Source organism: Xenopus tropicalis, chromosome 6 (assembly GCF_000004195.4).
Source record: "Xenopus tropicalis strain Nigerian chromosome 6, UCB_Xtro_10.0, whole genome shotgun sequence".
Taxonomy (NCBI): domain Eukaryota; kingdom Metazoa; phylum Chordata; class Amphibia; order Anura; family Pipidae; genus Xenopus; species Xenopus tropicalis.
The window spans coordinates 108,446,390-108,472,118 of record NC_030682.2 but is presented as its reverse complement, the minus strand read 5'-3'; the positions used below and the strand labels follow the sequence as shown (position 1 = coordinate 108,472,118).

Genomic DNA, 25,729 nt, shown 5'->3' with positions numbered 1-25,729 from the left:
GCTGCTGGGAAAGTTCTGTAATTTCACTTCTTAAAAACATATAACTTAAAAGCCATTGTCAGTGTACCAAGTTCACCGATATACATTATGCAGTTCCCTAATAGACTCCAGCCAGCATGATTTAAAAAGTTCCATTAAAGGGAAGGCATTCTTATGCGCTAGTGTTTTCTTCAATGAAAAACAATAATTTCATGTAAAATAGATCCATGAAGATTTGGAGGAAAAACACAATAACAGTAACATCTGCTCTGAGCTGCCCAGAAGCCTATTTAGCTAGGGAATCCCTCACAGGTATGTAAATCAGTCAATGATAATGGTCCCCTGCATGGCAATAACAAAAAGTAATTATCTGCCTTGTACCTTGTATGCAATGAATGGCCTTTTGTCATTTCAAAGAATCATTTGCAAAAGAACTTAGTTAAACTATGGCATTTTGTGCAAGTGATATAACTAAAGGTATGAAGGCATTGGTATACTATATAAACGTAGATGCAAAGGCAATTGTAATAGGACTCTGGCCTTGCATGAACTCTACTGCCCAATTCCTTTTCATTTAGTTATTATTTAATCCCACTGTTGCTAAATTCTGCCAAATCTGTTTGTAGTTAAAAGGGTTTTAGAGGTCTTTATCAAATTCACAAGCCAACTGCCTGACATTTGGCACTCAGATAAATCAGGGCTTGCCCTCGTAAAACCTTTTCACAAGCAGACTTGCGAGAAAATCTTGGGATGCTCCTTTAGCCAAGTAGGAAAATAACCCCCCATGGTGTCCTATTGACCTCACTCAGCTGTTCCTTGACCTAGGTGATTGTTGTGGGTAACTTTCGGGCTAAACTACTTTCCTTATTTTAAAAAAAAAATGTCTGTACCACTTCCTACTGACACATGGCAGCGAAAATGAAAACAATCTTCTTTTTGGATAGATATCAAATAGTTAATATACTGTGTAGGGTTGTACTTGTACTTTCTAATTTTACGCAAGAATGTATGTCTCCAATAGCTCCATACATTATAATACAGCACAGGCCATTACGTTTTTCATAGTACAGTACATAATGTAATACAGTGTGACTAGGCAACACTGTACATTTTTACAATAGAGAAAAGTGCAAACAGTTCAATAAATAATTATATTTCATTATGAAAGACCCCCTACAAAGCCATATCTAGAGATGAAACATAGATAACCGATTAAGAATATCTGTCCTAATTCCTGAATCCCAAAGGGGCAGGGCAACTGGGACGGATGATGACATATGGTTCAGTGTCACTGTTCATGGTTGGGGGAAGCCAGGAATGGATCATGAGCCAACATTTCCAGAAATTAAGTTTGGGAATGTCAGGAGGTATGGATTAAAGTCTCTGGTGAAGGTTTACAGTTGGAACCTGCTTAATAAAAAATGATACATACATAGAATTACCAATACTTCTATACATCCCTCTAACCTCCCTCTGCTTCTCTTTCACTATGATAGCAACAACAACGCAATTGTAAACGATAAACTGGTACTCCATTTACTACATGCAGCAAAAGCACTTATCCCCAAAAGGTGGAAATCAACAAATCCCCCCACGGTTTGCGAATGGGTCAACCTAGTAGAGGAAACTAGGAAATTAGAAGAAATCACAGCTATGATACACAATAAGATTCATCAATACCTTAGTATCTGGAACCCCTGGTTAAACTTGGTAAAAGTCTAAAGGAGAAACTGTTCTGTTATTTTGACATTTAGATAGGAAAAGGACTTAAACACTGGTCATTGGCATAGGCCGCAGTGGACTTAGGATGTATTTTTGATACCTCTGTATAACAAAACTCGTTGTTAACCCGGTTAAGAAATGACAGATAAAGAACTATGTAACAAAACGCTGAACCCCTCCCTCCCCTCCCTCTTTCTTTCTGTACCCCCCTTCCCCCCCCTTTTTTTGATATGCAAAATCAATAAAGAAAGATTTGAAAAAAAAAAAAATGATACATACAGTTTCTAATTCATCAGGTTTTACTGCCCCACTATTTAAACCCATCAAACAATATAAGTCTCTGGTTGAAAACAATCAATTTCTTTATAGGCTTCTGTGTGCTGCCCATTTTATTTTCATAATCTGCCCTGCAAACAGCATTTCCGCCTTTGTCTACCTTTCCCTTTTCTCACTATGCAAATTTCTATTTCATTCTACTACTTCTACTACCCATCCAATACTGTAAACCAGTGATCCCCAACCAGTGGCTCGTAAGCAACATGTTGCTCAACAACCCTTTGGACGTTGCTCCCAGTGGCCTTAAAGCAGGTGCTTATTTTTGAATTTCTGGTTAGGAGACAAGTCTTGATTGCATAAAACCTATCTTTTGCAGGCTTCCAGTCAACATAGGGGCTATCAAATAGCTAGTTATTGTCTTGTTCTTGACAGCTACCAAAAGTTAAAAAAAAGTTTCCAAACTATCACTTTAGATGCCATCCATTTAGGTTCAGAGTGTTCAGCTCCAAAGCCACTTTTTGCAAACATAATAATCTCATGGAAAGGGTATTTTGTCTAGTCACAGAGGAAACATTTCTTATCGCAGTCATTTTTGACTCATTGGTCTGATCCCTATTGCATAACATATAACTCAAATGTTCAGACTGAACTATAATAGAGTCTTTAATGATGAATAATACGAATAGACAAACATATTAATATTTAAAAGCTCTGTCTGTTCTAATGAAAGACACATCCAAGAAGAAATGTGAATCAAGGTCAGTGAAATTTTGAATGAAAGTACCTGTATAAGCTGTATAAATAAGGCCATTAAGAGAAAAAATATTTTGGGGGTTTAAGAATCATACAAATGATCCCTCTCAACTTCTAGACAGTCAAAATATGTATTTAAATGAAATGTGTATTTTAACTCCTTAACTGTGTCCATTTGAAGAAAAGAAGCAAATGTATAATGCTTGCACAGAGAATATGGATCCTAGAGTAAATACCAAAAATGCCAATAAGTAATTCAGTCCATTACTTTTCTTGTTTATCCAAAATCCTGCCTGCATATATTTGGGAATGCTGTGAGGTCAAAGCCAAGCGATCCTTCTAAGTGTGTTGGTGTGTGTGTGTACGGACAAGTTGTGATGTTAGGACACACAATGCAGTAACTGCACAGGCATACCCACTCTGCACACATAGCCTAGAACTGCCTAAAAAATAAAAATCTCAATTTTGGGTAATCAAATGGCTATGATACTCAGCGAAAACAGAATCACTTAAAAGTACATGGTTATGCTTATCACAAAAAAAAAACACACTATCAAGGATACACATTAATGGGGGTCATTTATCAACACTGGGCAAAATTGTCTGTGGGGAGTAACCCATGTCAACCAAACTGTTGCATTCATTGTTCCACCTGCAACAGTTCTACTGCTATGGGTTACTGCCCATGGGCAAATTTGCCCAGTGTTGATAAATGAGCCCCAATGTTCCTTCTTCCTGTTCAATGTAACACAAGTAAGAAAGCAACAAAGTTATGGAGCAGCCTTGGCCCCATCTATTGGGAGCACAATGTACACAATGCATTTCTTTATTAAAGAATGGGAGGCTGCCATGTACAGTATGCTAAGAAAGAAAATATAAAGGCAACTGCACAAAACACAACTAACTGGGCCTTAGGTTGATTATTGTGTATTCCTGAATTCCTGTAAGGCCACCATAAGCAAATATGCCCTCTGTTTCTTTACTCTGTTTCATTATATGTGGAATTTCAGTTACTGTGTTGAGAAAGGTTTCTCACATCCAAATTATTAAAACTATTAAATAAGGCTACATGTGCCCATATACTTTCCAAACATTTATGGGTAAATCAAACAAATATAAGTATAAATAGGAGATATATAAGCAATAAGAATGTGCATGTTATCAATCTCTGGCTATGTGGTTGTTATTAAACTATGACTCCAAAATCCCAAGACAGAGCCTTTACTTGCTACAAAGGTAGCTACGCCAGCAAATTTTGGCACAGTGCCTTCATGTAATTGCTAGCCTGATAGAGAAAACTGGCTCTCTAAAAGAGACAAGGTTGCGGAACTGTGGAACTGGCCCAGAAGGGGCTTGGTGCAGTAGACAAAGGGCCCATCCTAAAGTTAACATTTGGACATGATGTTGTGGATACCCCTAAACAACATAAGGTTGACTATTATAACAAAATTTACATTTATTTCTATTTTTTATATTTATATTCCTAAGGGTGAATATGAGAAAATAATGTATTCCACAAGGAGTTATATAATTTTACTTCTCAGCCAACAAGAGTCAGTCCTGTGTGCCCTATACAATACATAGCTTTATTACCAAATACACTTTAATAAATATGATTCCTCCTTACTCAACATAAACAACGATAGTTTAACACTTAAAAAAAATTTTGTAACATTCTTAGAAAGCATTTGTTTATATTTTGTCTATTCAAAATATTTATGATCCATATTTGATAATAATATTTGATAGTATTGCCAAGCTAAGTCATTACTAACAGCATTATTTTAACATAGAGTTCTTGAGACTTGGTTAACAGTAAATCATGCAAGAAGAGTACTCACCCTTTTTTTTTTTAGTTGGCCAGGATCAAAAACATGATGGAGATATTGAGTGTATGGTCATTGAATGGCTATCAAACCCCTGAAACACAATAACATAAGTAGGATTATAAATTGACGAACTACACCCATCAACAAAATATGTCTTGCTCATTAACAATAGATGTTGTAAGTCTCATAATATTGTTAATTTAACAGGGTCTTTCGATAATTCTTAGTTAAGATCAAGTAGAAAGTACTGTTTAATTATTACAGAGAAAAATAATTTCATTTTCAAAATTTTGAATTATTTGATTAAAATGGAGTCTATGGGAGATGGCTTTAGTTCAGGGTTTATTGGATAAGAGGTTTCCAGATAACGGATCCCATATATACATACATATATATTACGAGTAGTAAGTAGGGTGATACACTCCTCAAATATATTAGTACATACCCCAGGTGCTGCCCAAGTCCCATAAGTGGATATATTTCTTCATATATATCTTTTAAAATATCAGTACATTAATTTTATTTTCTTTGCTAAAACATTTTATTCAGCAGTTCTAAATCTACAGACCACAAAAATAATCTAGCATTTATTCAGTTACATTTATATAAATACATAACATAAAAGTGATGGTCCTTTCTGCAAATTAAGATTAAAAGAACAATTTTTTGAAGATTAAAGAACCAAGTTCCAAAGATGAATATGAATACACACACTAACACTCTCCTCATTAAAGTCTAACTTTTTGCAACTAAAAAAGTACAAGAAACACAGAATAACCGAGTTCTGCAAAAGCCCCCTGATGCAGCATATTTAGGAGAAGCATGGACTATCAGTTCCATATGCTGTGCTCTCTTAAAACACATCTTATCCCCAGAATTGGGCAGCCTTGTTCACAATCACAGATGGTCAGACAAGGTCAGACTCTATTGATGCTGATAACACTAAGCCTGTGCAAGGATTTTTAATGATTAATAAAGAACACTAATGAAAACTAACTTTCTAAGGACAGATACCACAAGCACACATATATAAATGCATATATGTACATATAGATCTAGACTGTTAGACACACAGTAATATTAACATATGAAACACCCTTTTAGTCCTAGGTCATTCCCCCCCCCCCCCCCCCACTGTTTCCCTTTCATCTATGAATTATAACATAACATCCTTGACTGTTTCTGATTATTTGGCTTAGATTAAACCTTGTGCAGTGCTGGATCCGAGATACAAGAATCACTACAATCCTCTTTCTGCATTTGTGGTGCAAACAGAGATTAGTTACACATAAGACAATCCTAAATACAGATCATCCCAAACAGTCTATATTGTCCCGAACATATCAAAATTTGTATCAACTTTTCTTGCTACGCCGTCCTCATCTTCTACCCCATAAGCTTCACAAACATACCTTTATAATAATTCTTAACTTTAGTGATAAGAAGTCCAGTTAATTTCTCTCCACAGAGCAGAACTGTAGGAAAACTTGGCATCACCCTGAACCCATTTGTTAAATACAAATTAGTTCTTTCTAAACTGGCGTTAAAAATACAAAAACTGTTTTGAGAAAAAAAAATTCCAAGATGCAGCCAAATTCCTTTACGAAAATTCTGATAGCACGCTTAACACGTACATAAAAATCCATCAGCCTTATTCCTGAAATTATATTCCATGTAAAAGGCGAAGCAGCAGGCCAAGAGTGCTGTGAAAATACCACCCTAGATCACAGGACACATGATAATGTTGCTTTTCAGGGTTTATAGAATATGATATGCCATCCATCTTTGTTCTCTCCTCGGCTCCATGGCTTACTCTTGGTTTCTAACAGTATTGCCTTGTTGTCTGTTCCCTGGCCATACCAACAATCACCAAGTCCTTTCTCATATCCCCATTTGCTTGCAGCAGCAGTTCACTTGAGACCCATCCATCTTACAATTCCTGGAGTGACAGATGCTCTTAAGACTGAACATACTGTGGAGAGTGAATGGCAGATAACATCTCCAGGAACTGTAGCTTTAAGTTGGGGGCTGTCCGACTGACTGACTGACACAGGGACCATAAACCTTTCAGAGGCAGAAAGAAAACAATACAGAAATCCACCACAAATCAAGGGCAGATAAGTCCTACTTGGTGACCAGGCTCAATTTGAGACAGAAGGTCAACTTACATGCAAGTGAAATAACTGCCCCCAATACACAAAAATGTTAAACTTCCCACTGGTGTCTTAACATCAAGACAACTTAAAAACATATAATGGATCCTTTTGGGAGGCAAAACAATCCTTTTGAGTTTATTTAATATTTAGATGATTTTTAGCAGACTAAGGGGCCCATTTAAACATCTGATTTTTTATTTCTTGAATTGGATTTTTAGCACTAAAAGTTGCAAAAAAAAAAGTATTTTATTCGAGATTTAATATGCAAAATCACACAATTCGCCATCTAAAACTTGCAGAGTTCTTGTAGAAGTCAATGGCAGATGTCCCTTCACTTTCCTTGAAGATCCTTCTTTGGTTTTGAAACTTTAGAGTTTTCAGATTTTTGGCACTGCTTTTTGTGCGATGATTAGAAAAAGTTGCGGTTTTGAAGCAACAACTAGAAAAATTGGAGTTTTTGCAACTTTTTCTTATGCTGACTTTTCCCATTGGATTGTTTTAGTAAAGGTTAGACATTTGAGGAAATGAGTTAAGTCGAGTTTGAAAATTACAAAAAAAGAAATTATAGAGTTTTCGTAAATGTGCCCCCACGTCTTATATTGACTTAAAAGTCTTAACTGAAAAAGTCAGTGCAGGGGAACTCTGATTTTTTTTAATTGTCACACCGAAACCTCAACTTTATCAAACTGTCGCACAAAAAGCCAGCTTTCTAAAAGAATGGAAGGGACATCTGCCATTGATTTCTACATGATCAAATTTGTATATCCTATACCTGCACCAACCTCTGTGGATCCATATTATTTGAACAGGAACAGATGTTTTTATACTTAAGTTTGAAATATCACAAGGGGCTAGCCATATTCTTTATTTCCCTGGGTGCCACAGCCATGTGACCTGAGCTCTGATAAATTTCAGTCACTTTACTGCTGAGCTGCAAGTTGGAGTGATATCATCCCCCTCTCAGCAGCCTTTCAGAAGAACAATGGGAAGGTAGTAGTGATGTGCGAGTCGAGTTTTACTCGACCTGCACCTGACCCTAACCCTCTCACTACCATCCTGGCCCCTTCCCAACTCGGCTAGTCCCTTCTATTTATAGAACCGCATGCCTATAAATAAGAGAGCTGAAACCAAGAAGCCGGCAGGTAAGCTTGAGTGCAGGGACAGCAAGCGGAAGAGCTTGTCACGAACCCACCAACGACCCGAAAAGGTTGTGCAAAGGTCGGCCCGAACCTACCCGGCCTGCAGGTCCCATGGGTATCGGGTCAGCCCGCACATCACTAGAAGGTAGCAAGATAGCAGCTCCCAGTAGATATCAGAATACCACTCAATTGTAAGAAATCCAAGTCCGGCTTGAGACTCCTCCATTTACATGGGAATAGGAGAAACAATAGGTTACCTGAAAGCAGTTCTAATGTTTAGTGCTGGCTCCTTCTGAAAGCTCAGAATCAGGTACAATGGCCCCTACACCAATATTACAACTAAAACAATACATTTGTTGGTTCAAGAATAAAATGTTAAATGGTAGAGTGAATTATTTGCTATGTAAACAGTGTAATTTAGAAATAAAAAGTACACCATAAAAATCATGACAGTATCCCTTTAAAGAACAGCTTGGGTGTTGCACATTGAGCATTTACCTTACAATATAAATTATATAGAGCCTGTAAATGCTGGTGTACTTAGACTGGTTTAATTTTTCCAGTAATAGATAGGGTTTTTGAATAGATATATTATGTTGCGTTATAGCAATGTCAGAGCGACCTGACACAGTGGCAAAATAATACACTCAATATTTTCCCTAACAGCCATTTGTTGTCGATATGAGCTGCTGCTATGCTAACACTGACACATGACCTTGAATTGACGGTTCCATTACAGCCTTGCTCATTTTTGTTGGAAGATGTAAATAGCATTAATTAAATTAGCCATCTTCAAACACAATGGCGATCCATACATATATATAGAAAACATACACCCACATGGCAAGTTCTTTATTGCCTGGCTGACCAAACACAAAAGAGTAAACCCAACGCAGATTATAGGTAAGGAAAAATCTTGAGACGGGGGAAATCCATCACTAGGAAACAATGGAAGGGTTTTACCCTTCATCAGCACATTTGCACTTCAAAAAAAGTGTTAAACCCTTCAGCTAGACCCCAGGCTTGAGCCATTTCAATTGCAACAGATCATACACAGATTTAACTCCATTTGTCCCTTGATATAATTTATCCATTCGTTGCTGATTTCTTTCTTGAGGTTGCAGGACTCCAACTTGCATGTGGATTTTTTATTTGGACAGTAATAAAGGTTAAATGAAGGCACAAGATGTTACTGGTAAATGTATTGTTTAGCAACTGAGTTTTGATTATATCAGCATGCTATTCTCTTGAATACAGCCTTAACCAATCACATACCTATCTGCCCAATTCATGCAACCCTGCAGCCCCACTGTCACACATGTGCTTGTACTAAGTGTACAAATGTTCTTTAGTCTTCCTTTGGGTGCACTATGTTGTCCAGTGTGGCCATACACAGAAAGATCTACCCGTTTGGTAAGGTGACAAAATGAACAGATCTTTATCCAGCCAGAGGGGTTGGGAAAACTTAACTGGCCCCTCATCATAATAGGGAACTAGGCAGATCCATCAGAAGAAGGCAAAATCATTGGCCAAATGTGGGAGTTAGAAACTTGCCCAACAGATATCTGACCAAATCCCAACCAAATATACATTGGACAGACTATTGTTTTGGCTTCATAAGCTGTCTCATGACTTAATTTGGTGATAATGTTATCGTTTATATGGAAAAATGAAACCCTACCGCCAATAGCTCACAGGGAGAATTTGCCTGACTTGTTTTGGAACACCCCTCCCCAAACATAAAACTTTAAAACACCAAAAAGTGCCCACCCTATTAGCCCCTGTGAAAAGCGCCCAAGTGCTTTTAAGAAATCCTTGCCCAAAAAAAACACTGCTGGTTAGGCAGTTTTCACCTGAAAAAGCAAAATAACTTGTCCCTTCCTGCAATTTCCCTAACCTAGTTTGGCCAGCTAAATAAAGGGGGTGTTAAATGCTCAAACACTGGTGCTTATGACAACTGCAGAACTATCCCCTTTGACAGTTGTTTCTCACTTTTTCTTTTTTTTTAAATAAAGAAAGATCAGGCTTCTCTACCATAAGTAGATTGGCCCCATCTGGAAACACAGACTTATGCTATCCCCAGAGATACTTGCCTTTCAACAAAAGCATTTGCCATAGGCAACACATTTCCCATTTTAATGAATGGAAAGTGTATTATTCATACAAAAAAAAAATTTTGGTTGCACTATAATTTGACTGTATCAACTTTTACATCAGGGAAACCAAGACAAAAAAGTCTAACTTGTAGTGAAGATCTGCAGTTTCCTTAGTTATGAATGTTTGCATCATTTTGAGAAAATAGTTAACTAAGCCATACATGGCCATATTTAAGATGCCGATTTAGGTCCTTCAGACCAAGACCAATTTGGCAGCTTATATATCATTGTATGGGGCATTCTGAAGGGTCTACCGACCAACATCTGGCCGAAAATCTGGCAGATGGTCCTCACTCAGAGGGATCATAGTCCTGTCATTGTAATTCAATTGTTTGGCCCTAGGGCCAACTTAGGTGGCCATATCAGGTGATCGTTTGGCTGCATTGCCAACAATCATACAGTGTATGGCCAGCCTTAGTAACTGCTGAGAGAATGCAGGGCTAGAATGAAATTTTAAATGAAAAAGAAATCATTCCATCTGCACATATTAGACAATCTTTCCCATGAATGTGATCACTAGCCTGTCAGGTTCCCTAAAACTCAAGTTGGATTTGTTCCTTTACTAATCAATTTGGTATGTATTGTATACGGTTAATATATCTAAAAGTGATGCACAGTGAACCGGTGAATTATATGTAAAATAACTTATAAGCTGCACAAGTAGCATTATGCAGCTTATAAATTATCTTACATATAATTCACCGGCAATAGAGCTTGGATTCTTTTGTAATTCTGGCCATTTTTGACAATTTTAGAAGAAAAAAAAATCAGAAAAAGTTGAATTGAATCCATTTAGGGCTCTGGTACACGGGGAGATTAGTCGCCCGCGGCAAAACTCCCTGCTCGCGGGCGACTAATCTCCCCGAGTTGCCTTCCCCCTGCCATCCCACCGGCGAACATGTAAGTCGCCGGCGGGATGGCAGACGCGGCGGGGCGATTTCGGGAAATCGCCGAAAAAGCCTCGCAAGTCTTTTTCGGCGATTTGCGCGAAATCGCGCCGCCGCGTCTGCCATCCCGCCGGCGACTTACATGTTCGCCGGTGGGATGGCAGGGGGAAGGCAACTCGGGGAGATTAGTCGCCCGCGAGCAGGGAGTTTTGCCGCGGGCGACTAATCTCCCCGTGTACCAGAGCCCTTAAAAATAAACTGTATCCAAATGTTTCACATTTAACCTTAAGGGTGAAGACACATGGATCTACTAGTAGAAGCAACTTGTCATGGCTACCAAAATAGACAATGCTGATCATTTACTGATAACTGTCTCTATGTGTGTTTTGTCAGTATTGTCTATGGCAGGGTATTTTCTGGAGTTTAGTAGTCACCAAAAGTAGCTGCTATTAGTATCTCTGTGTGTCAACCTAAAAGAAAAATCAAAGTGAAAAGGTCTGTAGGCAAAAAAGTTAAGGTGGCCATACATGGGCACCCATAAGGTGCCAACTCTGTCAGCAGCTTACCAGCCCAGCGTATAAATGAGGACCACATTGGTCATTGACATAGTCTTCTGCCCTTGTTATGATTGCATTGTTGGTATGGGGCCATGACCAGAACAGCCTGATTAAGCCTACCAGCTGGATAGACAATGATGCTCTTGTTTGGCAACAAACAATTTAAAAATGATATGGTGGTTTAGTTACCATTTATGGTATCCTTCTGTTCTGTTATGCGTCAGTTATCGAAAAAGTTCTGAATTACAGGAAGGCCATCTTCCAGAGACTCCAGTGTATGTGATGCGCATACAAGTGTCACAACATGGCTGTCCCAACCGGGAGCTCCCTCACAGTGTGGGCAGCCTAGCATTGTAGGGGGCTATTTTTTTATAAGACTATAAAAGACTACTGGTGTCTCCTAGCAATTTCAGGGTGATAGGTGCCCTTTAAGGTTTGGAGATCTAAATTACGGAAAGACCCCTTTTCCAGAAAATCCCAGGTCCCAAGCATTCTGGATAACAGGTCCCATACCTGTAATGGGATTACAAACACAATAGTAAGGCTAAAACTGCAGGCTGAGTCAGTAACATATCACATCTCATCTTTGGAGAAATAGAGCAAATGGAAAAAATATATTCAGCTTTTAATTTTCCATTATGCCAGCCCATAGGACAATAACAATGGAGGCATACTGGTTCTAAAATCATAGATAAGTGGATAAAAGGTCAGCCTTGTAAAGCAGTGGTTGCTGATCTAGGTCATGTGCTGCCAGTAATCAAATGGTATTGCATAGATCAAAAAGAATCTTCAAATACAGAATCTACATTGACGCTGACACCCAGAATCTACTGCAGGTATCATGTATTGAATTGTTTGTCCGAGCTGACTTAATTAAGGTGATGTGGCTGCCACAAAGAGGGTTGGTCTTAATGTAAATTGTGCGGAGTTTCCGAAAGATCACGGATAAGCCTGGGCGTAACTGGCGATGACCTGTGTCATCTGAGACATGTACTAAATGTCCTTAAATGTTCTTTTTAAACATTGTTTAAATACAGCTGATCACAACTAATAAGCAGTAGTTACCACGTGCAAAAAGAAAAAATGGCATCACATCATCCATCCACCCTTAAGCTGGCCATACACGCACCGATACTATCGAACGAAACCTCGTTTCGTACGATATTCGGTGCGTGTATGGCATGTTGGCGAGTCGACCGATATCGCAGGAAGCCGCTGATATCGGACGACTCGCCGATCGGCCAGGTTAGAAAATTTGGATCGGGCGCCATAGAAGGCACCTGACCAAAATCTGCCGTCAGGGCTGAATCGGCAGAAGGAGGTAGAAATCCTATTGTTTCTACCTCCTTATCTGCTGTTTCAGCCCTGACGGTGTGTGGCGGATCTGACGATGTTTCGTGCGACCGATGGTCGCACGAAACATCGTCAGATCGCCACGTGTATGGCCAGCTTTAGAGATGCAAGAAAATTGCTACTACAGAGTACCAAAGATCAGATCACCAGATTGGCTCTGTCAGCTCTCAACTGTATGGCCAATGGCAAACCAGGCTGTTTCGCCCCTGACGAGAACAAGGTGATCCAAGCTGATCCGCTTTTTGCGTAAGAGAACTGACAGGCATACATCAGCCTGTGTGCACACATATAGATTTCATCAAAAAAATGCATTTGTGTTTCTGGCCAATGCCCTGCCAGTCAGTTCACCTACAGGCTGGGATGGATCTTTTTTCTTTTCTACGGAGACTGATGGGTCTTTGGCTTAAAGGGATTCTGCCATGATTTTTATGGTGTACTTATTTTTTCTAAATTACACTGTTTACATAGCAAATAATTCACTCTACCATTTAAAATTTTATTCTTATACCAACAATTGTATGTTTTTTTAGTTGTAATATTGGTGTGTAGGCGCCATCTCAGTGCACGGAGTGTGAGATTTCAGAAGGCGCTAGCGCTACAGGTTTGAACAGATTTCAGACATGCTACTGTTTCTCCTACTCCCAAGTAACTGGAGGAGTCCCAAGCCTGACAAGTTACATGGCTTCGGCACCCATGGAAAATTAAGAATATGGCTAGCTGCATGTGAAATTTCAATTAAATATAAAAAATCTGTTTGTGCTTTTAAAAACAGATTTCAATACAGGATTCTTCTGGTGAAGCTCATTTAATTAAAACTCTATTAACTTGTTTTTCCAAGACAGTATTCCTTTAACTTAAATTAAAAAAATAAAAAAACAAACCCATTCTTACAATCATGAAGAGAAAACAATACAACCTTTAAGCAGCCATCCAGGGTACATTAAATAATATGTAACTCTCGTATTTATGATATTTATGGTTATTGAACAGCATATAACCTTTTTATTTTATAAGAAGCTTTACAACAAATTTAAATGTGTGCAAAGGAATAAATGTATGCGAAAGGAAATACTGTTTGCATTTGCACAATTAATTTTCTTATTTTTATGACATTCCTAGTTATGGCGTCGGAAGCATTTCCATGCAAGCAGTAATATACACAGCCCAATTCTAATTCATTATTCTGCTAAATGCTTTCCAAAACTAATATTATTATTAACATGTATTTATAACGTGCCAATATATTCCACAGAGCTACAATAAGTGGGTTTATACATTGGAAATACAGAATTACATACAAAGCAACCAATAACTGATACAAGAGGCGAAGAGGGCCCTGCCCAAAAGAGCTTACAATCATCTATGTTTTTAAGTAATTTCTTTTCTCAAGTTGGTTAAGGCTTCCCTAGTAGAATTCTGTAATTAAGTTATGTTATTATCAAATTTGCAGGAAAAAATATATTTAAATTGTATGTTTATATATATTAATATAACTAATTAAACCCTGCCATCAGCTTCTACCACCACTACCAATACTTTTTTCCCTCGCTGTAAGATAAAGGTAATGTTTACAGGTCTTGCCTCTCTGCAAAGTAGATTGGCATAATAATATTTGTATGATATTATGAATTTAATATATACTTGCCCTCAAACATGCCATATGAGAAATATTCAGCCCACTACATGTACAAAGTTGAACCTCAGTGACCTAGATTACCCTTCTTTGGCAGTTCATAACAAGAATGTAACCTTTCCTGTTACCATGGGGTCTATTTTCTCTGCAAATAGCTACTCTGGGTTAATTAGGCACTAGGGTGTTGGGCCATGGATTAAATCTCATGCATACTGTCCTGACTACCTGCCGAGCGCTGCCTGCTAGTAAAGCCACTAAAGAAGGATGCAAAGTTCATTCCCAGTAAACAAAAGGCCGTAACATTCCAACGAATGCCATTGCTAGCACAAGCCCATAAATATCTCCAGCCCTAAATAGCTGATGAGCTTTAGGAAAAAAGGCGGAGATGGGGGAAGGCACTCATTCTGACATATGAAGAAGCCATCATCATTACATTAAGGGCCAACAATAAAATTGCCCTAAATTAGTAATGCTGAAAGGGATTTAAAACATGAGACCAAGGAAAGCCAATTAAAGTAAGCCATTCTTAACCAACAGCCATTGCACAGTAAAAATTGGAATTTACTGAACAACTGCCAATGATGGGAGAAATACACGCCTCCCCAAAGGTCAAGGAATGGCCATGTAGGCTGGAGCATGGCCTGACCCAAAAGCCGCTCCCAATAAAAATAAATAGCATGAGCTGAAAACATGTTTACGTTGCACAACTTTGTAGCAGAAGTCTGAAATCTTATATATATTCAGTAATGTGCATGAGATTCTGCTTCTTCCCAACAGCAAGAAAGGTCACTCAGGTCTGATGGGGCCCTGCTCTCTCACTCTTTATATAACGTACAATGCATGGTATCCTGCCTGGCACATTTTTAAAGAACCCAAAGACCAGACAGGGAGGTTGCAAATAATGAACAATTACAAATAGTCCCTAAAATATATTTGAGATAGAAATAATAATACAGAATTGTTACAGTGCAGACTAAATGCTATAACACTAATTAACGCCGGTTCTGATTAATTTGAAGCCACAGTAGCTTCCCAGAATAATGGCACAAAAGCTTTACGCCTCTGTGCAGATCATTTGTTTTAAGACAAGAGGGACATTTCCTGATATTTAGCCACTGTCATCATACATGGCAGATCTCTGCAGGTACTGAAAGGTTAAAGAAGGAACAGTTCCTCCACCCCTTCCCCCCATAAAGTAAAAAAAAAAAAAAAGTAAGAATTGAAGGGTGTGAAAGAAACCTGTTTTGCAAAGAATTGCCAAAGATGTGCAAATCATCCCGTATGGTATGGATTACATTCACAAATGGTCTTCTACTTTCAGAGAGATTCAGCAGGGCAAAGCCACCCTGACTATCTCATCCATCAGTGTATGTCAAGTCATTCATCACAACAGTAAGAAATGCGTGCTTTTGTACTTAAAGTCAGGCCATTAGCATATCAAAAAGGAAAAGGTATGCATTCTTAATGCAATTATAGCAAGGGTGCAACTCAATTACCCAGGCTTTAAGACTGATAAACAAAGATATACAATTGGACATGTTTCAACATCGAGCAATTTGGCAAATCAAACACAAATATGTAATAAAGTTGTCAACAGAAGGCAAACCTTGCATAAGTACTAACACAAATAATAGATTAAAATAGATTTTTCTGCTGTCAATCAGTTGCTTCATAAGTATCAAATCAATGCTTAAATATATTGAGGGGGAATAGAATGAAATTTTAATTAGATTTGAAATTGTTTTCATTTAAGACTCCAATTAAAAAAATTAAATTGAAATTTTACATTATAGCAGTGCATCTGAGCCCTCAGAAATCCATTCTGCTCAATTTTACATATTATTCAAGTCTCGGCTGGCAGGATTTCTGCCCAGAAAGACACCAACATTTTTAAGTAGGAATATAATAAGGAAAGAAACAGATCAAACTATTTCTGTAACTTGCAAATAGGTTTATGTTTAAAGGGATGGTTCACCCTTAAGTAAACTTTTAGTATGTTATAAAATGGTCAATTCTAAGCAACTTTTCAGTTGATCTTCAATTTATTTTTTATAGTTTTTAAATTTTATGCCTTTTTTTTTCTGACTTTTTTCAGCTTTTAAATAGGGGGTCACCGATGCCAGCATTCAAAAAACTATTTCTCTGTGAGGCTAAAATTCTACTGTTATTGCTACATTTTATTACTTACCTTTCTGTTTAGACCCTCTACTACCCATATTCCAGTCTCTTGTTCAAATCATTCTCTGGCTGCTAAGCTTGGACCCTAGCAAAAATAGCTGCTAAAATTCCAAACTGTAGAGTTGCTGAACAAAAAGCAAAATAACTAAAGAAATAAAGACCAATTGCAAATTGTCTCAAAATATCTCTATGTCTATATCTCTATATCAAAATGTCTCTACATCATACTAAAAGTTACCTTCATGGTGAACACCCATTAAAAAAACCTTTTTCTGAAATGTTTTTCTGCAGTTTTTTTTTCCAATTTATCTATATATTTGTGAGTTCCTTAACATTTTTTTCCCAGCTGAACACAATGATGCTATGAGTCGCTAATAGACATGAGGCGGCAATCTGCAAAGCACTATTGACACACAGTGCGGCTGAGAAAAAATATTAACTTATTTGTAAAAAATAATGATGAAGTTTACGGCACAGTCTGGGAGTAAGTTTATATCAATGACAGTTATGCTTTAAAAATTGGCGTTACAGAGAAACAAATAGAAGAAAAACAAGAAAGGGCCAATACATGGCAGAAATGCTGCTTTCTTGATTTCTGAAAATACAGGACAGGTATGACCAGTCTCCATGTCTCCAGCAGCCATTCAGCTTCAAGCCCCTGCATCCCCCGACACCCAGTTGTAGTTGTAGTTCAATAACAAAGAAAAGCTGAATAGTCAAATTAAAACCTGGCACAGCACTAAAAATATAAATGCGAGAAAATGTTTTCACCCAAAGCCACATAAAAGGCAGTGTAATAATATTCAGTTGGCCTGATGCATTTTGACAGGCATTTCACCCTCCGCCATCAGCTTAGCTGTCTTTAGCATCAGGCTTATTTAATTGTCAAAGATGCGATTGGTCAGTGCACAGATAAGATAAGTGAAATCTAATGTAATGGGGTGTAAATACAACACCACTGATTAACCCCTCCACAAAATCACACCCTGTTTGTATTCATTTTCCGTGCAATTTCAAAGCAGCTTTCCCCTTATCAGAAAAACCTTATAGGAATGAGCTCAACTTTTATAGCTGTCCACATAAAAATAACACATACAGTCTAATACTAACTTAATAACCTTTAATTCTTCTGTAAAATAACATGCCCCCCTGCGGACTGCTCTAGACGTTATCAAATGTATCATTTTCATTCCACATATTCCAGCACAGTGGTATGGTGGTTAGTATTGCTGGGTTACAGAACTGGGGTCCACTTCAAAAACATACGGCCAGATTAGCTGAAAATGATCACTGTGTGTGAATGTGATAGGAACCTTAGGCTATATATAATATATATATGCAAACCAAGGGCAGCACACAGCTGCAATACTTGCCTCAGGTGCACAGTAAATAGTTTAAATATCACAAAAAAAGATCAGCAACACCAAGATTTTTTGTTTAAATACATGTTTTTGGTTTTCACAAGAGATCTCTGTTTTGCTGGGCTTTTTTGTTTGTACTATAAGGAAAATTGTTTCTGCCAAAGTATTCCTAGCACAGTATACAAAACTGTGGAACAAATATTATACAAGAGCGACTTACTGCATTGGAAATGCTTCACCTCCATGTTATTGTTCTAGGTTTCCCCAGGCATCCTTGTCTTGTGTAGCTTGTGGGAGCTGCTCACAGAATAGACTCCTCTTGTTATGGTAAGTGCTGCTATAGTGGGTGTGCCAGGCCTACCTGACAGGTTCAGTCTCATTGGCAATACAGTTTCTTGGGTCTTACACAAAATGCAATCCCAACTATTCTTCGCAAACAAAGAATTAGCCATTTGCCAGGTATAATTATTACTATCATCATGTATTTATAAAGCAGCAGCATATTCTGCAGCACTGTTCAATAATGGGTGCATACAAAGAACATACAGATTTTCATACAAAAACAACCAATAATCACTACAAGAGATAAAGGGGGCCCTGCCCAAATGAACTTACACCATAGTCTGTAAACGTCATCACCCTGTCCCCTGGTATTACGCATCCTCTCACTAATGTCACCCTCCTCCTTCCTGGATTTTCATTTCAGAAAATGCGGCAACCTTACCTGGTGGATTTATTTAATGTTTAAATGCTTAAGTATGGCGATTCAAAATAAAAAAATTAAAAAAAACAATTATCTAGACAACCTCAGGTCCCATAACAGATACTACTAATTATTTAAAAAGATCTTAATTTAACCTTGTCTATAACCCTGAGTGGAGACTTACATGTTGTATTAATTTAATAATGAAAATACGGATTATATATATTTAAAAAATAGTTGAATAAACCCTCCAGGATTCAGTACAGGGTTTTTGAAGAATTGGGACGTACCCCAATCCTTATTGTTCAGCCAAACCAAATCCTACACTCATATGAATTCACATCACTGCTCCTGGGGTGGGGTTTTGGTAGGAAAAAGAAAGAACAAGAAAACATAAAAAACCAACTGGAAGTAGAGGTTATTAAAAAGAACATATAGTTTATTTCTAAATAGGGTTTAACAGCCATTTATTTTCCTTGCTATTGGTTGGTTCAAGAATTCATCATATTTTAAAAATGTATCTGCCAATCCACCATGTTGGGCAGTTTGTGGTTCATTTGCAAATAAGAAAGAGGAATTGCAGGTTTCGGCTGTGTTGATCGTCTGCGAGCTTGGCGAGTGTGATGAGATAAAAGGACGGACGCTATACCACTTTTGGCCTCTCGTATACTATCCATCTAGTCACCCCATGGGCTAGTTGGGTGGAAAGCATACCTGTTCAAGCTATACATGGCATTGCATTTACTACATGAGCTTACTGTTTGTAAATTAATGGCACATGGAGCTACTTTCTGAGTATTTTTTTTTTTTAGTAACCCAAAATGTGGCTCCAAAGCAGTCCAGCTCCCATCAGTGCTTGCCAGTTGGTTTATATATGCTTTGGGCACTTTGACTTTCATTCACCACACAGCTATAAACAAATAAAATAGTCATAAGTAAGACTATAGGTTTGCTCCCATAATCATTCTCAATACCAGGCACCAAAGGGAATAAAGTTATACAAGGAATATAACAGCAATGCGAAAACATACATCTTGGTGTCTTTTTACATAAAGCGGAAGCTCATATTTTGGGAACATATTTCCCAAAATGGCTCCATAAACTTCCAGTTTCTAGAAAAGTAAGGGCTTAGGTTTGGCACTTTTCCCCTGCGACACAGTCAAGAAAAGTCAGTAGTGCAAGTCCCATCTCTTCCTCACATATTCATAATGTACTGTATAGGTAACTTGGGCAAAGATTGAAAAAGTACAATGTAATTAAAATTAGTGGAAACATATCATATTAGTTGCTACGGGTTACAAGGCTATGGCATCCATGGCATACAAGGTATGGCCATTTTAATCAAATAATTAAATTTTTTAAAAAGGATTTCCTTTTTCTCTGTAGCAATAAAACAGAAACTTGTACTTGATGCCAACTAAGATATAATACATCCTTACTGGAGTGCAATAGTGGGCCCATGGCAGAGAGGCTCTGAGAGACACTCAGGCATTATTTCCATATCAAGGAGGAGGCAGGGCTTACAAGAAGTGGGCAGGGTTAAGATGGACACTGGACTCAATTTAGGTGTGATAGGGCATAGCCACAGCAGATCGAGGAGTGGCCACTGGCCAGCATATCATTTTGTGGGGCACTTTTCCACTGACCCCATCCTCATTTTCCTTTGCACAAATTAATATAGTTTCTACCAATATAAGAAAAATTGCAAACTGTATATTCTGCATCAGTACCCAGTGTATGTAACAACCCCTTTTTTCCTGAAAAAGGGGTTCACTAAAATTCACAATGGGGGGGAGCAGTTCACAGACATGTTGGGACAGGGCCACATTAACAGCAAATGCAGTCCAAACACATTCAACCAGCTTGACAGATACCAGGCCAAGTACTCTCCAGTCATCAGTGAATTTTCCAAACATTTAGTCTAATTAACTGTTGATATGGTGGCCAAGTTGACAGATAATATTGGTAAGTGTATGTAGAAGGAAAGGCTAGTAAAGAGTTAATCTCAAAATGCAGGCATACCTTCAGTTGTCTCAATAGTGCCCTTAAGTCTCCCCATATTTCTCCCGTTCAGAAGATCAGAAGCCAAACAGTAAGGAAAAACGCTGAGCTGGGTAGAGAAGATTCCCATAATGCATCGCTCATCCCCAGACTCGGCAACTTAGAACTGTAGGCGGCGCATGTGCAGAAACAGGAGGCTCCCCCTAGCGTCTGCAGCGGCAGCATGAGACACAGGTGCTGGTAGGGGGGAGAGGCAAGGGGGACACGAGCGGCGGTGCTGGTAGGGGGGAGAGGCAAGGGGGACAAGCGGCGGTGCTGGTAGGGGGGAGAGGCAAGGGGGACATGAGCGGCGGTGCTGGTAGGGGGGAGAGGCAAGGGGGACAAGCGGCGGTGCTGGAAGGGGGGAGAGGCAAGGGGGACACGAGCGGCGATGCTGGTAGGGGGGAGAGGCAAGGGGGACAAGCGGCGGTGCTGGTAGGGGGGAGAGGCAAGGGGGACAAGCGGCGGTGCTGGTAGGGGGGAGAGGCAAGGGGGACACGAGCGGCGGTGCTGGTAGGGGGGAGAGGCAAGGGGGACACGAGCGGTGGTGCTGGTAGGGGGGAGAGACAAGGAGGACACGAGCGGCGGTGCTGGTAGGGGGGAGAGGCAAGGGGGACACGAGCGGCGGTGCTGGTAAAGGGGAGAGGCAAGGGGGACACGAGCGACGGTGCTGGTAGGGGGGAGAGGCAAGGGGGACAAGTGGCCCGTTCACTGAAACAAGTATGTAGAATGTAGCAGTGTATCTCTGTAAATCTTTCATTAGGCAAGCTAGAAATATAGTGTTTTTACACAGCAATAGTAGTACTATTTAATAGTGTGGTTAATAGATTTTGACTTTCGTTCTCCTTTAAGGTATAAAGTACAAGATTCACTTGTTTTGCCAAATAAGTGAATCTTTCCCCGATATGGCTACCTAAAGCGGGTGATATAGGGCTAATTACGACAGAAGCGGTCGGAGCAAGGAATGCATCAATGAGCTGATGAGGTCCCCGAACCAACTAAAAAATTAAACCTGCTCAAATAACAACTTTCCGGTTTTTGCCCAGATATTGGTAGAGCCATCAGGGGTGCCCATACACAGGAAGATACACCGGCAAATTAACCTAAAGGACTCAAATCAGCAGCTTAAATCTGCTTGTGTATGGCTACTCAGTTAACAACTACCTGATTTTTGCCCAGATATCGGTAGGACCATCAGGGGTGCCCATACACAGGCAGATACATTGGCGAATCAACCAGACTCAAATCAACCAGTGTATGGCCGCCTTTAGTCTGAAAAGTCATCAAAGCCAAGTGTTTGCCTAGTAAGTACTCTAGTCTGTGGTTTTGTTGTCCCTTAGGGCTCTGGCACACAGGGAGATTAGTTGCCCGCGACAAATCTCCCTGTTTGCGGGCAACTAATCTCCCCGGATTGCCATCCGATCGGCGAAAATTTAAATCGCCGGTGAGATGGCATACGCGGCGGCGCAATTTCAGTGAAATCGGTGAAGTTGCCTTGAGAGGATACTTATTGCCCTTATTACAAGCAGTGCAAGTGTGTGCATGCATTAATATCACATCAAATGAGGGTTGCAATCTAAAAGGCACAAAGTTTGCTACAGGTCTAATTAGCAGATACAGGGCTAATCACACATCACAACCAATCGGCAGGTAGCATTTCATGGTTACTTGTTGCAGAGAAACATTGTACCTTTTATGAAATATGACCATATTGTGTTAATAATGCTATCCAGATACACAGAACTGTAGACAATACGGCTATTGGAAAAATACCTGGCAGCTTTTATAGTGCCGGATTCAGGAAAGGGGGCGGGCTTGGCAGTTTTGCAAGGGAAAGAGCTTCATTTAAAAAACAGGAATTTAATGCATTCTCTGAACAATGACCAGTTATAAAAGTCACTGAAATAATTCTGTGCTCTGATCTATGCCAGGAAATGCTATTTAATCTGAGACACTGGGACTCTCTGACCTAGAGTTTTTTTATCAGCCCCGCTGTGACCCTGACCGCTTACTCTCAAGCTCCCACACAAAATTGTTTGTCCAACACTGCGTCTCTAAACAAAGTTTCAAATAATTCCTGCCGTGCAAAAAAAGCACAAATTGTGGTCATTTGTTCCAAGCTAAAGGATTTTCATTCTTATTTATTGTTTTACTTTTGCACTACAGTCTATCATTTTCAGGCATGATCCATACCAATAACCATCCCATGGAAAAGAAAAAGGCTCTTTATTCAAACTACAAACTATGCAAGGGCTCATTTATTAAAGCAGCATTATGTGCAAAGTGCACAAATATTGAAAAAGTTGTGTCCGAGCTGCTGTGCCAGCATATCTATGCCAATGTGTTCACAAATGGTGTCATGTGCCTATACTCACAGTGTCAATAGATATAGTTACTGTGCTGTTCACTAGATCGCTTGGCGAGGTCACCAAGCGAGCGGATCTTCTCCCGATATCCCCACCTACGGGTGGGCAATATCGGGCTAATTTGGTAATTTGGACCTGGGGGGGCCAAGTCCAGCTTGGACTAATGTATAGCGATGGTTCCTTCTGAAAGCTCAGACATTTGTTGGCAGAATATAGGTGCAACAAGCGAAAGGAACCCTGGAAGAAACATCCCTTTAAGATTTCCCAGGGATCCCTTGAAGTTGCCCAGGACTGTTTATATGTACAATATAGTATAGTAAAATTTGCAATTTTACCCCCTTACAGTCATGTATCAGCAATAAAGCATTCTTTTACAACATTTCTGGCAAAACAGGGCTATACCCTGCTACTGGAAGCACATCAGATTGCCCTGCTATAACTATTATAGAAGCATTGCCACTCAGCATTAATGTAATAAATAACAAAACAAGAAGGGTGGCATCAAAAGCTTTTGCTGCAGAGAGATATTTATTGCGCCTCTGTTCACTGACCATACCCACGGAAATATATATGGGTTTTTGAGCTTGATACCAAAGAAAGTACAAGTATGGGACCTGTTATCCAGAATGCTCAGGACTGGTTTTTCAGATAAGAGATCTTTCTGTAATTTGATCTCTATACCTGAAGTCTGCTTTAAATAATGAAAACATTAAATTAACTCAAAAGGACTGTGTTGCCTCCAATAAGGATTAAAGGGGTTGATCACCTTCAATGTACAAATCTTATTAAACCACCAACATTGCTCTCAGCATGTTAGAAAACCAGCATAAAAAATAGTAAAAATAGTAAAAGCTACTTTTTATACCTGTTAAATCAGTCCTTCTTCTGTCTCTCTGATCAGTTTTCTAAAGGGATGGGAGTAGCCTATTTTGAACTTGACACACTAAGAACTTCCTATATGCTAAGGGCTTTGCCCTTACCCTTTTCCTACTGGACTAGTTTATTGGTTGCTTGCGCACTTCTAACCAGTTGCATAAATTGAAAGGTCATTGGTTAATTTCTCCCTTGCAATGGCATAGGCAAACAGACTCTGCATATCACAAATCTAAATGTCCCCATACATGGGCCGATAGTAGCTGCCGATATCGGTCTCTTGGACCGATTCGGCAGCTAATTGTCCCGTGTATGGGCACTCCCGACGGGCCTGCCCGACCGATATCTGGCCTGAAATTGGCCAGATCTGGATCGGGCAGGTTAGAAAATCTAGTCGGATCGGGGACCGCATCGGCTTGACCGACTTTGCCTATGCCCGTCATTATAATTCGATTGTTTGGCCCCAGGGCCAAACAATCGAATTACCCTGGATTCTCCCGATATCGCCCACCCGTAGGTGGGGGATATCGGGAGAGGATCCACTCGCTTGGCGCCAAGCGAGCGGATCTGCCAGTGTACGGGGACCTTAACATACCGTTACAGGCACAGGATGAAATGTCAAACTGACAGGAGTCACAGTCAATAGGAGCAGCACCACGTCAGGGGTCCTGGAATTTCAGCTCTTTAAGTTACCAGAAGCATCTTTTTGCCACTCCTGGTAACTTGCTAGGTGCTGCCGCCTGAGGCGAGTTTCTCAACTGGTCTCATAGCAGCAGTGCGCCTGAATAGGAGTCTGCTGCCAGTACTACATGTGACATCATATAAGGAAGTAGAAAAGTGACTATACCTTGTGTCTCAACCCTTTCTCCTTGTAGATTGTAAGCTCTTTTGCGCAGGGCTCTCTTTACCTCTTGTATCGGTTATTGGTTGCTTTATATGTTATTCTGTATGTCCAGTGTATGAAACCCACTTATTGTACAGCGATGCAGAATATGTTGGCGCTTTATAAATAAATGTTAATAATAATAGTGTTTATAGGGGTCGCTGATCCTCCCAGCACATGGTCTGTGCAGAAGTTAAGTACCAGCAGGGGGATGATTATGAGGTGAATATCTCTTCAGCTGCACATTTTCTTTTAACTATGTATATGGCAACATTTGTTCTAGTAACGTGAACTGTTAGATTTGTGAATGTTGTACAAAGGTGAACAACCACTTTAATTATATTTAGCTGGCATTAAGTACAATGTACTGTTTTATAATTACAACAAAAAAGGAAATATGTTTAAAAATGTTAATTATTACATTAAAATGAGTCTATGAAAGATGATCTTTCTGTAAATTGGAACTTTCTGGATAACGGGTTTCCAGATAACGGATCCCATAACTGTACTGTTCTTTACTCCTGTATTGCTGCTCTGATCTATATTTCAGTGCTACAGGCCATCAACAAGCCAATGTGTGCCTTAAACCTGTGTGATAGATAAGCATCCAGCAATTTACTAAGTATACTTTGCCTAAAACAAAGCAGGATTAACAAATACAACTGCAAACAGGAAAAGCTGAACTGCACTTCCCTAGATATGGATTGGCTAACTTTGTACAATGCATACTCCCGAGAGCTGTCGGCTCTCCACAACTGCCTAAAAAAGCACCCAGTGGGGTGTGGAATGGCTGATGCTAGCAATGTTTTATATTATACAGCACAGCTTCCAAAAAAAAAAAAAGGCATCAAAACAGCTTTCCAGAATAGGCATGTGATAGCAATA

General features: G+C 39.3%; 1 protein-coding gene across 8 annotated transcripts in view; it reads right to left on the bottom strand.

Moving 5' to 3' along the window:
- Positions 1 to 25,729, bottom strand: part of greb1l (GREB1 like retinoic acid receptor coactivator) — a 77,895-nt gene that overhangs the window by 36,035 nt on the left and 16,131 nt on the right. For 6 of the 8 annotated variants that reach the window (XM_012964370.3, XM_012964373.3, XM_012964374.3 and 3 more), the window contains 1 exon segment: positions 4,572 to 4,650. The gene's annotated coding sequence lies outside the window, so the exon portion shown is untranslated. 8 annotated transcript variants of the gene reach the window in all.